Below are 16524 nucleotides of genomic sequence, written 5' to 3'. Positions count from 1 at the left end.
TTCGCTGATTCTTTTGTTAAAATTTGTAACTTTGTAATAACTCAGGAAAAATTTAATTGTAACAGTGAGGCAGCAATCTGAACTGAATGACAAGAGCTTACCACACACATGCAACATTTATAAAGTGGATTTTCATACATACCTGTACCAGATATAATAATGTGCAATGCAATGGATTGCAGTATTGCTGAACTTGAAGTGAAAAAAGTACTGTGGGTAGAATCAGATTGATTAGTAAGTGGAATTTATTTGTATGTTTTCAGGCATTTGTAATGTTTCATATAGAAATGGACACTGCATTTTTGTGTGAAGCATAGATCAAGTAATGTATTAGAGTTGTTTGTTTAAATATGTGTTTATGGCAGGCTTATTTATTGTTAATTAGCTCTCTGGATTGTGTATGAAACAGTTTTGCAAACATGTGGTTTCACTAACTAAGCCCAGTGCACATAAGCTCCTGAACTATTAAAAGCCAAATACAAGATGTAAAGAAAATATATGAATCTTGAGGGAGGTATGACTATTTGTAAATAAGTTATACACAACTACAACCAGTCACTTTTTTCTTTAATAATGCTTTATTACATGAACCGGTTTTCGAACCTTTTCAGGTTCATCATCATATGGTTTCGGGAGGATCCGGGAAGTTACATCATTACTGGTAGTAGCATAATGCTGGGTGCTGGTTCTATGGCAGAAAGATGGGTCACACTTTAATGTATCGCCGTGACTATAGCTTATCTGTCGATATGGATGTAAATAAGCTATAGTCATGGCGATACATTAAAGTGTGACCCACCTTTCTGCCATAGAACCAGCACCCAGCATTATGCTACTGCCAGTAATGATGTAACTTCCCGGATCCTCCAGAAACCATATGAAGATGAACCTGAAAAGGTTCGAAAACCGGTTCATGTAATAAAGTATTATTAAAGAAAAAAAGTGACTGGTTGCAGTTGTGCATAACTTATTTACAATCAATATACAGTCACGGTTCTAAAATATCCGTAATGGATAAGCATAATCTGGTATGACTATTGCATAAAAATTTGCACTGGGCGGACAATTAAACTTAACCTTACACACATCAGTTTTTCACGGGATGAGACGGCGACGTGTAACACCGTGTTCTTTCTAGTAATTCTAGGAGCAATTTGATGTAACAAATGAAGAAAACTGTTGCTTCGATTTTCTAAAATACTTATAAAATGCAGTGTCTTCGTCCTCAAGCTCCTTGTATAGTGTGTTAAATTCCCCTTCTGTACAGGTAATGACATTTTTCGGCCCACACTGATGTGTTGATCTGCAGTTTTGTCTTCCGTCTCTAATATACAAGCTCTCCCTGCAAGTTGCAAAGCATTTGAGTCCAATAAATGTCATTTTTGTGCAACTGTGGACCCCAGAATCCACGTATAGAAGCTACCGCGTTGTCTGTGAGCACTGCACGCGTAAAAACAGTTGAAAATCATTTTGCAAAAAGATCGCGATTCCCGCAAAAAGACAGCTGAGGACAACCATGCGAGTTGAGATCACATGATTTGGACGGACTTGACTTGCCTTGTCGCGATGGACAGGTTCAACACACCTAAACGCGACGGTGCCGTGACGTGACAGCGTGAATTGGCCTTAATGTCAATAAAACTACGTCGGTCACAAAAATAAATTCACTAGCGGAATTCCTTCGTTACAACAAAGATGACATAGTTTTATTACAAGTAGTCGTAACGACAAGTATAGAAGAAATTTCCGGAAATAACGTGATATTAAACATCGAATTAGAAGTTAAATGCGGCTACCCATTTTAATTAAAGACAAAATTAGTTTGGAAACGAGGAAAGACTGGCAAAAGGACGAAGAATATCTAGAATAATTCAGCGTTTTGTAAACATTCAGTAACGAAAATAAACCAGCAAGAGCCATGTTTTACAGACAAGACGTCTGTAGGCTGATCACTGAAAACCAGGACAACTTAACTGTTTGGAGGCGAGTTCAACTGCGTTATAGCTAAAGGAGATTAAGTACCGACGCCAAAGTTGAGCATAGACTCACGAACCGTCCTCACAGCTTTACTTCCGCCAGTAACTCGTCTCCTACCTTCCAGACTTCACAGAATTTCTCCTGTCAAACTTGCGGAACTAACAGTCCTGGAAGAAAGGGTATTGCTGAGACATGGCTTAGCCACAGCATGGGGAATATTTGCAGAATGAAATTTTTACCCTGCAAAGGAGTGTGCGCCGATATGAAACGTTCCTCGCAGATTAAAACGTGTGTCGGACCGATACTCGAACTCGGGTCCTTTGCCTCGCGTGGAAGTGCTTTACCAACTTTGTTCCAACCAAAAAAATACCATCGCTGAATGGAAACAGTCGCAGCCTAGTAACGGGCTCAAGTTTGTCTTTTCGAAGATTTATTTATTTATTTGTTTATTTATTTATTGCCAAATTATAGACCTGTTACCTGATGTTTAAAACAGGTCGTACGTCTTACAATTTTCGTTTTTCATCTTTTTACAGTTTTCTTTCCTTTTGATTTATCTACAACATTTACATAGAATGATACTTTTCAAAATAACAATAATTTAAGGTTGAAATATAAATAAAATTTTGTTGTTTTTTAAGAAGAATATAAAAAGAAGATAGGATAGATGAGAGATTTGTTAGTACCATCACCGAGTGTGACACGGTGAATACCTCGGAATGCTTTCTTCGAGCCGTTGACCGCCAGTCACACACACACACACACACACACACACACACAAACACACCCACACAAATAGTTATTAGTAGAGAAATAATGTTGCTTATCCTATTTGTTACTAATCCTATGTATTAACTACTTTAGGTGCCCATCCATGTACAGCATTTGGTGTTTTCTTGGCTAGATTGCCAGCAATTTGCTTATTTACTGTCACATCTCAGCTTCCTCCTCCTGTTCCTCCTCATTGTCACTATTTTCGTTGTCACTGTGGGTATCGCTGTCCATCCTCTGGAGATTTCTGTTACGCTGCACATAGGCATGTCTGTGATGTCGTGTCCGCATATACTCTTCATGTGTTGTTTTTGAAATACTGATTGTCAGTGTGTTTGTCAGTATGTTTGTCAGTGTGTTTAATTGCGCCCATTGTTCTTCGTCTCTTATTGCTGTGTATATATCTATGTCTGTATCTGTGTAATCTAAGTGTAGTGTATGTCTATTGTTCGTGTATTGCCCGCAGAAAAAGACAGTGTGTTCTGGGGAACCTTCTCCCCCGCATGTGCATGTAGGTGTCTGCCTCAGACTCACGCGGTTTAAGTGCGTGGGATAAGGTCCGTGCCCGGTTAGGAAATGTACCATACCGCGGCTAAGATCGATATGTCTCATTCTCAACCGCTCCCTTATGTCAGGGAGGAAGTCGTGCAGTCTACGTCCCTTATCACTTCATCCCCCTCACTTTGCCAGTCCTCCCTTGGGCATGGGTGTGTGTGTTTGTCCTTAGGATAACTTACGTTTAAGTAGTGTGTAAGCTTAGGGACTGATGACCCTAGCAATTAAGCTCCATAAGATTTCACACACATTTGAACATTTAGACATAACGTAATTTTCGTGTCAGCTGCTACCGTTGCTGGTACAGCACCTTCTCTCTATTTAAATCTGATAAAATTAATCTTGCATTATTGTTCGCTCATCTGCACTATCAGTTAATCGATTTCTCGCTAGATGACACTGCTATCTTCTACTCACTACGCTCATGTCAGCACATCATATTTCAGACTGCTCCGCTGCACGCTCGAACTTCCCCCGTTATCTTCCCCCACGACGTATGACATTCCTAACATACAGCGTTCTGACGTCATACACAAAACGTGTATGGCGCGAAAATTACGTCCATTTGCCCAAGTCATGTCGTCACAAGTCATTCTGTCTATAGTCCTCTCTAGCAACTATCCACAGAGAACCCACCGTTTAAGTTACACGTAGCAAATGGTTCAAATGGCTCTGAGCACTATGGAACTTAACATCTGGGGTCATCAGTCCTCTATAACTTAGAACTACTTAAACCTAACTAACCTAAGGACATCACACACATCCATGCCCGAGGCAGAATTCGAACCTGCGACCGTAGCAGTCGTGCGATTCCGGACTGAAGCGCCTGGAACCGCTCGGCCACCACGGCCGGCTGCACATAGCAGTATTCATAAATAACATACGTATGTATCTTTCCATAGAAGAAACGTACTATATATTATTAATTCTTTTAAAAAAATTGATGATTCCAGTTCACCGCAAAGCAAATTTTAATGCTACATTCTTGCTTTCACAAACAGAGATAAAATTTAGTTATTACATTAGGTACGATAGTAAGAGGTACAAAATACAGCACATTGTAAGGGGAAGGAATTGGCTTTGAAGACATAAAAGAAGAAATACCGGAGGCATTAACTCGGACTTCCAAAGGGCGCTGTTCCGTCGAATTTGCAAAGTGTGCAAATTCTCATGGTAGTCTTATTTCTTAACCGTATCTACATTGCATACTCATGGCCTGTATCTGAGTCATCCAGGAATAGTGCCTTAGACAGTGATATTCCAGCCACCTTAAAAAGTTCACAATACCGTGGAACGAACTTATTCGTCTCTTTCTTTATGTTAGAACTATGATGGACATCGTTTACTAAGACAAAGCCATCTACGCTTAATATAGGTACATCTGCCCTATTATCAAACTTACATGGTCTGCTCCGGGCTAACTTTTGTAACTTGCTTCTCATCCCACTGTCTATTACTGCTGGCATCTAAAGAATTTTAGTATTGACTCTTCTACCCTAAATCACGAGAACATCCTTAAAAATGTACTAGATGCACCTCCCCATCCGGTTTGAACTTTGCAAACTGTTTAGAAAATTTTATTCCTTTTCTCTTTTAAATATTCTCACGAGGTACACGAACATTATTATTAGTCTTATTAATTCTAAATTCTGTTTTCCATTTTTTAAAACTTCCCCAATTTCTGTTTTTCCATTCTGTGGCCTGCAGTATCTGGGTTTAAAACTAGTAGATTACACCATATCCTATACTTCTTGATGTACAACTCCTGAACCTCTTCCAAACAAGCCAAGGTTGCTAGGGGACTCAAAATTTCATTTAATAATTTTCCCAGTTCTAACATTCCGACCCGCTCCTTTGTACCTGAGATTTGGCTGTGTAAGATTTGTACGTACTTTGTTACGAACACCTTTCAAATGACCACATACTTCATTCCGCACTAAACCACACAGTGCATTAATTTCGGTTTGTACTTTGCTAGAGAAGTCATTTAATTCTTTCTCCTTAACAGTAATTATATTTCCCTATGCGTTAATTATAGATATTAACTTACTTCTCTTCAAACGTTTCTACCAGTGATTTAATCGCTACCAATTTGGAAGAGGTAGCTTCTAATTTTAAGTTGATACTTTCTTCTAACTTCTTAAAAGTATCATGCCCTTGAACCTTAATAATAGCTTCCGATCCTGTTTTGACCCTACAAGGGTACACCAGGGTCAGTGTGACAGAGCCCGTTGACACCAATGCGAATTCAACATTGAGTGAGACCTAGTAGAGAATGGACGTTCAAAATTGTGAGACTTTGTTGTTTAATTAGTTTGACAGAAAACGTTTCTTTGAAGGGTCACTCTGACCCTGGAGTACTCACTGTGTAACTGTTCGGTCGCTCAAGGTGAACCACATTTATCCAAAAATAACAGAACATAGTATACGGGAAACATTTGCAGAACAACTCTACCGTGAAAGTGACGTAAGTGACTCTCGTGATGATATTGATTCTGAAGCTGTGCTCATGCAGCAGTTATGGAGAATGCCGAAACTGATTAGTGTTCCGAATCTTCAGACAGCGACGATGAAAACACAGGCGGACAACGTAAGTATGGTCATTGTTGTAACATAGCTGGCCTAACAGAAGAGGCCATAACATTGTAGTGCATAATCCGAGACTGTAGAAATAATGAATGAATGCATTTATGAATAACTGAAAACATCTCAAAATATTTGTGTAATATGTGCATTCGGCTAACTGTGTAGCACCTTATCCTATTGTTGTTGTTGTGGTCTTCAGTCCAGAGACTGGTTTGATGCAGCTCTCCATGCTACCCTATCCTGTGCAAGCTTTTTCATCTCCCAGTACATACTGCAACCTACATCCTTCTGAATCTGTTTAGTGTATTCATCTCTTGGTCTCCCTCTACGATTTTTACCCCCCTCCCCCCTCCCGCTGTACTCCAATACCAAATTGGTGATCCCTTGATGCCTCAGAATATGCCCTATCAACGATCCCTGCTTCTAGCCAAGTTGGGCCACAAATTTCGCTTCTCTCCAATTCTGTTCAATACCTCCTCATTAGTTATGTGATCTACCCATCTAATCTTCAGCATTCTCCTGTAGCACCACATTTCGAAACATTCTACTCTGTTCTTGTCTAAACTATTTATCGTCCACGTTTCACTTCTATACATGGATACACTCCATAGAAATATTTTCAGAAACGACTTCCTGACACTTAAATCTATACTCGATGTTAACAAATTTCTCTTCTTCACAAACGCTTTTCTTGCCATTGCCAGTCTACATTTTATATCCTCTCTACTTCGACCATCATCAGCTATTTTGCTCCCCAAATAGCAAATCTCAATTTCAGAGCTGTACACTACTACATTTAAAATCATCACCAAGTACTTTCAAAAGGGCTTCCTGTCAGTTTCTTAACGTTTCTTCTGATTTCTTGTAAAATGCCTTACTGTTTTCCTGCACAGCTTCACTGTACTGTTTCACAAAGACCATACCGGTGCTTCCGCTGACATTTTTCTAGGCCGCACAAGCACGCACTTCTAATTATATTCCCAACTAATTAGTTAAATTAAGTGTTCAACGAGTTTCTCCACTCGCTAACGTCGATAACTAACCCCTGAAGTTTCCGCACACACAACAATACAAAAATAAAAGAACCGTGCTAAACGCGCAGAATCACAGCTCACCCGATGCGTAGAACTGCTAACTGATGAGGCTGCCGTCGACTGCACATGCGAAGCTGTTGAGTCGTGTTGAGAGTCTGTGGCGGGCGGCTGCTGCTCTACCGATGAACCGCTGAAGTCACGTACCGCAAAGACTTCGCTCCGCCGTAGTCGGTGCGTTGTTCTGAATCGCTGTCACAGGTCTGCCTGCTGCTATGCCGTCGTTACTCTCCCGTGCCGTAGTCGGTACGTAATGAATAATGCTTTCAAAACACACACAACAGTTATCTCAGGTAGACAACCGCGATCATTTGTCTTCTAGTTGAGAAAATTTCTTCTTCTATTTTTGTCATGTAGAATATTATGAACTTGTTTTCGTTAGATTGCTCACTCTTGTGAGTGCCGATATCGATTCTTGAGTTGCCCCAGGCAACCAAGTATTTCATCGAAATGATTCCAAAAACGTTTACCGAAACAATCATGTCCAGCACCACATTTTTCTCCTTCTTCAGTAGGTTCGCCAAACGTCGTGTTTCCTCCTTTGTGCGCGTACCGGCTTGGCTGTAACACCATGAGCAGGGAACACTGCGTGGGAGATCTGTCAGTGTGACGCGGTCTCAGTAACCTTTGATTGCTCTTCTTCCAACAGGGTCGTCTTTTAGTTTTGTTCTCGTGGTCCGTCTACTCCGTACCACGACCGTGTGCGCTCCGACTCCACTTCGTATACAGGCGCGATGACGCTGTAACAGAGTGTCTAACACACTACTGAATGACGAACACGTCTTCAACCATAACCTTCATTTGTGGAGACAGATCCAAATATCAGTATCTCATAAACTCAAACACGTCGATCAATACGTCTGACAACGCTGAATTCGACGTTAAGGTCTAAAATATACAATCTTCATTAATCTTGAGCATTTACACTGTAGTATTTCCGTTTTCTCTGAGGTGTTCATGAGACCTTCAAGGGGCGTCACCAAGGCACAAACGCCCACGTCCAGAGGTGCTACCACTCTCACCACGCTGGCAATTGCCCCTGCTCTGTTCGTCACTGCATACGCAACATCTACACACAACACAGATCGGAATGTGCAGAGTAGATTTTTTTCCACTAGTTAGAATGTTTACTAACGACACGACCATCTTTCGCCGGCGTGTGCGTACTCAATGCTTCTTCATAGGTCATTCTCGCAAATAACGCATATTACGCCTCAAACCACACAAAAGCAGATTCAGTGCGCATCCCTATTGTTGGTGGCAAGAGGAAAATACTTGCGATGTAGTGCACGTTAGGAAGTACAGCAAGAGCTATCAGAATGACTTTTTGTATTACATCTAGAGAACGAGTGGAAATCTCTCTTACTACCGGTCGGGGACTGTTTAGCTTCATTTTCCAGTTCCAGGCTGTTGTCTTGGTAGGGCGTATGCTATAACGTATAGCCAGAATTTTGATGTTGTCTGCTGGCGCTACTCGACCAGTTCCCACAAATCCTATCAAAAAAATGGCTCTGAGCACTATGGGACTTAACTACTGTGGTCATCAGTCCCCTAGAACTTAGAACTAGTTAAACCTAACTAACCTAAGGACATCACACACATCCATGCCCGAGGCAGGATTCGAACCTGCGACCGTAGCAGTCGCGCGATTCCGGACTGCGCGCCTAGAACCGACAAATCCTATCCCTCCGCCCAAATGCAAAATGCTAAATTTACTTACACTGATTTTAGATCGGTTGGATCAGTCACGTACACGGACAGGTCATCAGCGTAACATCTGCATACGTATTTTTTGCCTCCGATTTCAATTCCAGGGAGCTTGACAAATAGTGATCTTAGAAAAGGCTAGATTGGTATCGAGAATAGCACATCGAGAGGGGTAACCTTATCGTATCGACGCTAGGATTGGAATTCTCGCTGTACATTGTCCATAGCAAGAACTATTCAAGTTACATGAGTGTATAATCTCCCGATAATATTTACAAAAAGTGGCTTCATTCCCATTTTCGACATAAGACGTAGCAGATAGTTATAACGGACACTGTCAAATGCTTTATTCATGTCTAACGGTATAATGACCACCCCGCATTGGATATCGAAGCGATAGCCGTCACATCCTGGTATTCCTCCAGCGCTTGCTGTATTGTCCTCCTAGGGCGGTACACGTCTGATTTTGGCCGGTGAGGCGATCAGCAATGGTGTTCAGCCGTTGAAGCAATACCCTAGCAAATAGCTTGTAGAAACGTTGAAAAGCGACACAGGATGCTTGTTTTGCAAATCATTACTGCAGCCGTTTTTAGGAACCAACTCTATGGGCTCTTCTAAAAACTCACAGGTGGTATTGGCAGACTTACGTATTTCGTCGAACACTGCGGTCAACGCACTGCCTATTAAGGGGCTCCGGAACGCCCTATACTTGCAATGTTAAAATAACGCTTATAAATTACATCTTTCCTCACAAAGTATTTGAGGTAGGAAGTTGAACTTTTTGCAGATTATTTATTGGTATATGGGCTACAACTTAACACAGGGATTTTACAGAATTTTAGTTCAGTTATTAAAGATGATTTTTTTTCAATTGTAATGAAAATTCACAACATTTTTTTGCAATTTTTTATTTATATATTCAAAAATATACAGTTTTTTTGGAAAAAGGCTGTGTTAAATCATGCAGAAGGTACTGTGTAACATTTACTGAAAGTTTGAAACAAATATGTTTGGAAGATCCTTAGAAAACATGTAATTAGTATGAGAAAATAAAAGTTTTGGGAATCGAGCGACAAAGATTGGATTAACTTTTTAGTGCATTCCAGGTCCATAGGATGGATTATCTTCATCCTCTGCAAACTCCTCCTCCAGCTTCCTCTTGTTCCTCCTCCTGTTTACTCTTGCTTGTATTTCTAGACTCTTTACAGCCCTGTCTGCAGCCCGAAGGCGTTCGTTGTCTAAAGCAAGCATTGCTCGTACCATGTTAGAACCTATCTTCATTCCCATACTTCGAAATACCTTGCACCTTACAATGTTGCCATCATTGAAAGTCGCAACAGCATCATACACACCAAAGTGAAGTGTTTCTATTCCAACAAATACAGTCTTGGGGATTTTCGACCATATAACACTATTTACACTTTCATTGGGGTTTTGAGTTTTTCCGTGAATACACTTTTTCAACAGTTCAGGTGCTGCTAAGTCTCTGAAAATAGGTTTTATCACCTCCATTATTGCATGAGGCAGACTATGCTTATGAGTGTACACTTCACCAGTTAGCAATCCTTTGTTATATTTACACCAACTGTCTTCTTCTTTGGGACACAAGCTATGTTAGGGATTTTCATCGGTTGAAGAAGTATGAAAAAAAAAGAGCTCAAACAGCCTTCTTCATTTCGTCGACACTTTGTGTATTTTGCCTAATAGCCATTCCATAATAGTGCTGTATTTTGTCAATTACACTGTCAGTTAACCTTCCCTTCCCATCCAACCCTTTACCATCACTGAGTTTTTGTTTTTTGTACGAAGCTTTCAGTCGCCGAAGTCTCATTCCCATTCGCTTCTGTACGTGTCCAATACACTTAAATTTCTGCACTACAACATCATCACCATAGGGCTTCATTCCTCGAACATGTTTGAAACTTTTAGAATCACCGTCACCAAGGTAATTAACATATCGCACTTTATCACACGCCTCAGAACGCTGGAATATACTGACAACACCAGCCACTTCCATTCCTCCACTACTGCCACTATAGTTAGCTTTGCAATTATTTTCATGTGTACCTTTATATTTTTGTGGACATCTACAATACTTTGATATTACTGCTACATCTAAAACTTTCCCTGTATACATACTGGTGGCAGATACTACACCATGAAGAGATGTGTGTCCCCGTTTATGCCAGGTACCATCGAACGCTGCAGTCAAATCTCTGTTACCATTATTTTCCATTACTGCCTCTTCCACAGCGTTCTTCATAGATTCTATACAGACATCTTCTACTTTAGACCCGCCCCGGTAGCTGAGTGGTCAGCGTGACAGACTGTCAATCCTAAGGGCCCGGGTTCGATTCCCGGCTGGGTCGGAAATTTTCTCCGCTCAGGGACTGGGTGTTGTGTTGTCTGAGTTTTTGTTTTTTGTACGAAGCTTTCAGTCGCCGAAGTCTCATTCCCATTCGCTTCTGTACGTGTCCAATACACTTAAATTTCTGCACTACAACATCATCACCATAGGGCTTCAGTCCTCGAACATGTTTGAAACTTTTAGAATCACCGTCACCAAGGTAATTAACATATCGCACTTTATCACACGCCTCAGAACGCTGGAATATACTGACAACACCAGCCACTTCCATTCCTCCACTACTGCCACTATAGTTAGCTTTGCAATTATTTTCATGTGTACCTTTATATTTTTGTGGACATCTACAATACTTTGATATTACTGCTACATCTAAAACTTTCCCTGTATACATACTGGTGGCAGATACTACACCATGAAGAGATGTGTGTCCCCGTTTATGCCAGGTACCATCGAACGCTGCAGTCAAATCTCTGTTACCATTATTTTCCATTACTGCCTCTTCCACAGCGTTCTTCATAGATTCTATACAGACATCTTCTACTTTAGACCCGCCCCGGTAGCTGAGCGGTCAGCGTGACAGACTGTCAATCCTAAGGGCCCGGGTTCGATTCCCGGCTGGGTCGGAAATTTTCTCCGCTCAGGGACTGGGTGTTGTGTTGTCCTAATCATCATCATTTCATCCCCATCGACGCGCAGGTCGCCGAAGTGGCGTCAAATCGAAAGACCTGCACCAGGCGAACGGTCTACCCGACGGGAGGCCCTAACCACACGACATTTCCATTTTTTTACTTTAGACCCTATTAATTTATTATAGGTCGTAAACTTGGTTGGGGGATTTGGAAGATTCATGATGCTACAGAAAATTGCACCTGCAGTAGCACCCTTACCAACTGAACGCAAGGAATAAACAAATCTAATGTTGTGTTCGTAGATTTTGCTACCATTTTCTTCAGTTGCAGTTACTGCAACACTGTTCCATAAGGTGGTCATGTATGAACACTTATCACATTTCAGTTGTATTTCACTAGCAAGTCCTACGTGCTTTATTATGGAGAGTTCCAGACCAACTTCACTACAATGAATACATCTTACACAGTTTGAAAAAATTCCTTTGAGAACCGACATATCAAATATTTCATTCACATCCGATTCGCCCATAAAACATTCATAGTTTTCACTCATTGAACCAAGCTTCTTCTGTGAAGTATTTTCTTTCCCACTTTGACTGCTATGGGCAGGTGTACTTGAGAGGTTAGGTTCACTCACTTGGTTATCGTCTTTATTGTTTACAGTAATAACACATACCTTTGGCTTTCCAACATTTCTCCTTTTCTTAAAAGCCTTCAGAGGATTTCTAATAACTTTACTTTTACTCATTATTATACTTCAACAAAACAGAGACCCAAGAAACAGAATAAATTACGAATATTTTCGAGATAACGACAGAGTAAATAAACATGAAACAATCGACAATCACACCAGCGATATATATTGAACCATCACAGGTTAGCCACAACACATACCTTATCTCACATCACTAAAATGTACCTGATGAACACGGACTTTAATAATAACACCATTTGACAGCAGTTTAACAGCGCCACAGTGGGTCACGCCCATGTAGAACACATTTCAAAAAAATTTAAAAATAGTTATAGTCTTCGGAATTGAATAAATTATATATCTATTAAAAGGTAATAGTCTGCAGATTCAGAAAACGCAAAAAAGTAAAAATTGAACTTTTCATGATTTTGAGCCTTTCCGGAGCCCCTTAAATTCCAACACTTAAAGTAAAACTCTACTGGCAACCAATCAGATCCAAGCAATTTATTCTTCGGACTTCCTTCCAACTCTTCGAACAGTTCCTTGTCAGTGATTTGAGTTTCAAGTTCTGCATTTTCTGTTTGTCACAGTCGGTTCAATGGAATTTAAAAATGTCTCACATGTGCTCCCTTCAACATATAGTCGCGTGAAATAATCATGTGAAAACCTCATGATGTCCTGTTAGTGGATAAGTTGTCTACCATCATCATTTCAGAGAGAACCTATGTGCAGTCGGCGTACTCTTTATCCTCAACGCCGCTGTTGTCTGTCGATCTTATTTTAACTCATTCTGTTTACTGGTATTTCAGAGCAGTTATTTTTGGCTTGATCCATTTTATTTTTATGCTGCGACACATTGGCGGTATCTGTGTATTGTTCTCTCGAACAGTGGAAGTAGAATTCCATTGTATGTCTTTCCCACTGTTTCTTTTTAGAAGCGTAGGCCTGTAACAAAGATCATAGGCAGTGTGTTCGCCGCACCTGAAGATGTCTGTCATTTACGCCGAAGAAGTATTGTGGAGTTTTCACAACGACATCTGACATCTAGCTGGAGAACGATAATTCTATCGTGTTTTTGTTTTTATGAGTGTGACCCACCCTTCCAGCTTAGGTCTGTAGCACCGTATGTTCCTAAAGCACATTTCTTAACATCGCTGTAACATCTGCTCGATCTCCATCAGATGTGAGATATTGAATTTCCAGACACCCCTACAGCTAAATGTCCTTTGCCTTGGTGTGTTAACGTTACCCACACCTGGTCATATGGTCAGAAAAACTGAGTGGACAAGTTTCGGCGCTGAGAACGCAGTTTTTCAGGCTATTAGAGTCATAGATTTGGTCTGTCCTACTCATGGAATGGCTAGTAATGTAAGTGAAATCTGAATTCCCTTTGCGTGGCTGTTCCAGGTGTCGACGAGGCGCAGTTCTTTCACTAAGTATCCCAGGTCCAGACATATGTTAAGACTGGCGGTGGAAAGAACAAATTTGAAATCACCACCAAGGATGGTGATCTCTTTCGCGGAATTGACTGACTCGGCTATACTTTTCTGAAAGAAGGTAGTTCTATCCAGTCTGGCTTGCTGACCGGATGCAGCGTAGACATTGATGTGCTGAGCTGTCTGTTTCGACAGAAGTTTCTCATCCACTCTTCAATTTTTTAACAGTTCTAGGTATAATTCTGCCCTTGAATAACGTGGCGGTACCGCTTTCAGGTCCTATACTGAGTATAGCGTTGTAACCCACGATATGTTCCACCCTATGTGTTCACACTTCTTGCAAACATGACTACACTGACGTGACAAAAAAATCATGTGATAGCTTTTGTGTTGGCAGAATAGCCAACACCATGTTACTAGTGGAGGCCGAAATGCACGCGTTTTAGCTCACGCAGGTTAGCGCGAGGAGAGAAGAACTATACTGACGTGAGATATGGAACATGACAAGGAATGAGAATTCAGAAAGCGGACGTAATTAGTTTGATACTTAACTTTAATCCATTAATGATGAACGTCGCTCTTGACAGTACATGATTCTCAATATTATCTGCTCAGAATACATTCTTGAAGTAATTACAGGAATTGAATATGGCGCCTTGCTAGGTCGTAGCAAATGACGTAGCTGAAGGCTACGCTAAACTGTCGTCTCTGCAAATGAGAGCGTATGTAGACAGTGAACCATCGCTAGCAAAGTCGGCTGGGGCGAGTGCTAGGCAGTCTCTCTAGACTAGACCTGCCGTGTGGTGGCGCTCGGTCTGCAATCACTGATAGTGGCGACACGCAGGTCCGACGTATACTAACGGACCGCGGCCGATTTAAAGGTTACCACCTAGCAAGTGTGGTGTCTGGCGGTGACACCACAATAGCTATATGCACAAACACAGATGGCCGTAGTATAGCGTACACAAGGGATAAAAGAGCAGTGCATTGGTGGAGCACCTATAGGAATAAAATATTTCTGTTTGCTGATGACACCAGCTTGATAGTGAAGGATCTTGTGTGTAATATTGAAACAGTAACAAATAATGTAGTTCATGAAATAAGTTCGTAGCTTGTGGAAAACAATTTGATGCTAAATCACAGTAAGACTCAGTTTTTACAGTTTCTAACTCGCAATTCAACAAGAACTGATATTTTGATCAGACAGAATAGGCATATTATAAGCGAGACGGAACAGTTCAAGTTCCTAGGCGTTCGGATAGATAGTAAGCTGTTGTGGAAAGCCCATGTCCAGTAGTAAGCTGTTGTGGAAAGCCCATGTCCAGGATCATGTTCAGAAGCTAAATGCTGCTTTATTTACCATTAGAATAGTATCTGAAATAAGTGACACTTCAACACGAAAAGTAGTCTACTTCGCATATTTTCATACGCATATGTCGTATGGTATTATTTTTTGGGGTAGTTCTTCTGATTCAAAAAGGGTATTTTTGGCTCAAAAACGTGTTGTTCGAGCTATATGTGGTGTAAGTTGGAGAACCTCTTGTCGACCCCTATTCAAAAGTCTGGGAATTCTGACATTGCCCTCGCAGTATATATTTTCTTTAATGTCGTTTGTTGTTAGCAATATTAGCCTATTCCAAGAGTTAGCAGCTTTCACTCAGTTAATACTAGGCAGAAATCAAATCTGCATGTAGAATGCACTTCCTTGACTCTTGTGCAGAAAGGAGTGCAGTATCCTGCTGCCTCCATTTTCAATAAGCTACCACAAGAACTCAAAAATCTTAGCAGTAGCCCAAACTCTTTTAAGTCTAAACTGAAGAGTTTCCTCATGGCTCACTCCTTCTATTCTGTCGAGGAGGTCCTGGAAGAGCTAAAAAATTAAGCAAATTCCAGTGTTGCATTGTTGATTTTCTTCATTTAAACTTACGACTTGTCACCTGAATATGTTTTTTTTATATTTCATTTTATCTGTTTCTAATATCGTGGTATAATTTCATGCATTGACTCGTTCCATGACCATGGAGACTTCTCCTTAATTTGGTCCCACGGAACAATAAATAAATAAATAAAAATAAATAAGCCGTCATTTCTACCGAGGTGATTCGGGTGAATAGGTTTCCGACGTGGTTATGGTAGCAAGACGGGAATTAACAGACTTTGAACGCGGAAATCGTTAGCGAATCCAGTATTCCGATATCCAAAATGTCATAAGTGCGCCGAGAATACCAAATTTCAGGCATTACCTCTCACCATGGACAACGGAACTGCCGACGTCCTTCACTTAACGACCGAGAGCAGCGGCGATTGCGTAGAGTTGTCAGTGGTAATAGATGAGCAAAACAGCGTGAAATAATCGCAGAAATCAATATGGAGCGTACTATGAACGTAGCCATTAGGACAGTGCGGCGAAATCTGGCGTTAATGGGCCATGGCAGACTACGGACGCGAGTGCCTTAGCTAACAGTACAACATCGTCTGCGGTGCCAGTCTGGGCTCGTGACCACATCGGTTGGACCATAGACGACTGTAAAACCGTGGCCTGGTCACATGAATCTCGATTTCCGTTGGTAAGAGCTGATGGTAGGGTTCGAGAGTAAAGCAGACCCCACGAAGCCATGGACCCAAGTTGTCAACATGGCACTGTGTAAGCTGGTACTGGCTCCATAACGGTGTAGACTGTGTTTACATGGAATGGAGTGGGTTCCCTGGA

This window comes from Schistocerca piceifrons, chromosome 7 (genome assembly GCF_021461385.2).
Source record: "Schistocerca piceifrons isolate TAMUIC-IGC-003096 chromosome 7, iqSchPice1.1, whole genome shotgun sequence".
Classification (NCBI taxonomy): Eukaryota; Metazoa; Arthropoda; class Insecta; order Orthoptera; family Acrididae; genus Schistocerca; species Schistocerca piceifrons.
Note: the sequence above shows the minus strand (reverse complement) of the source record.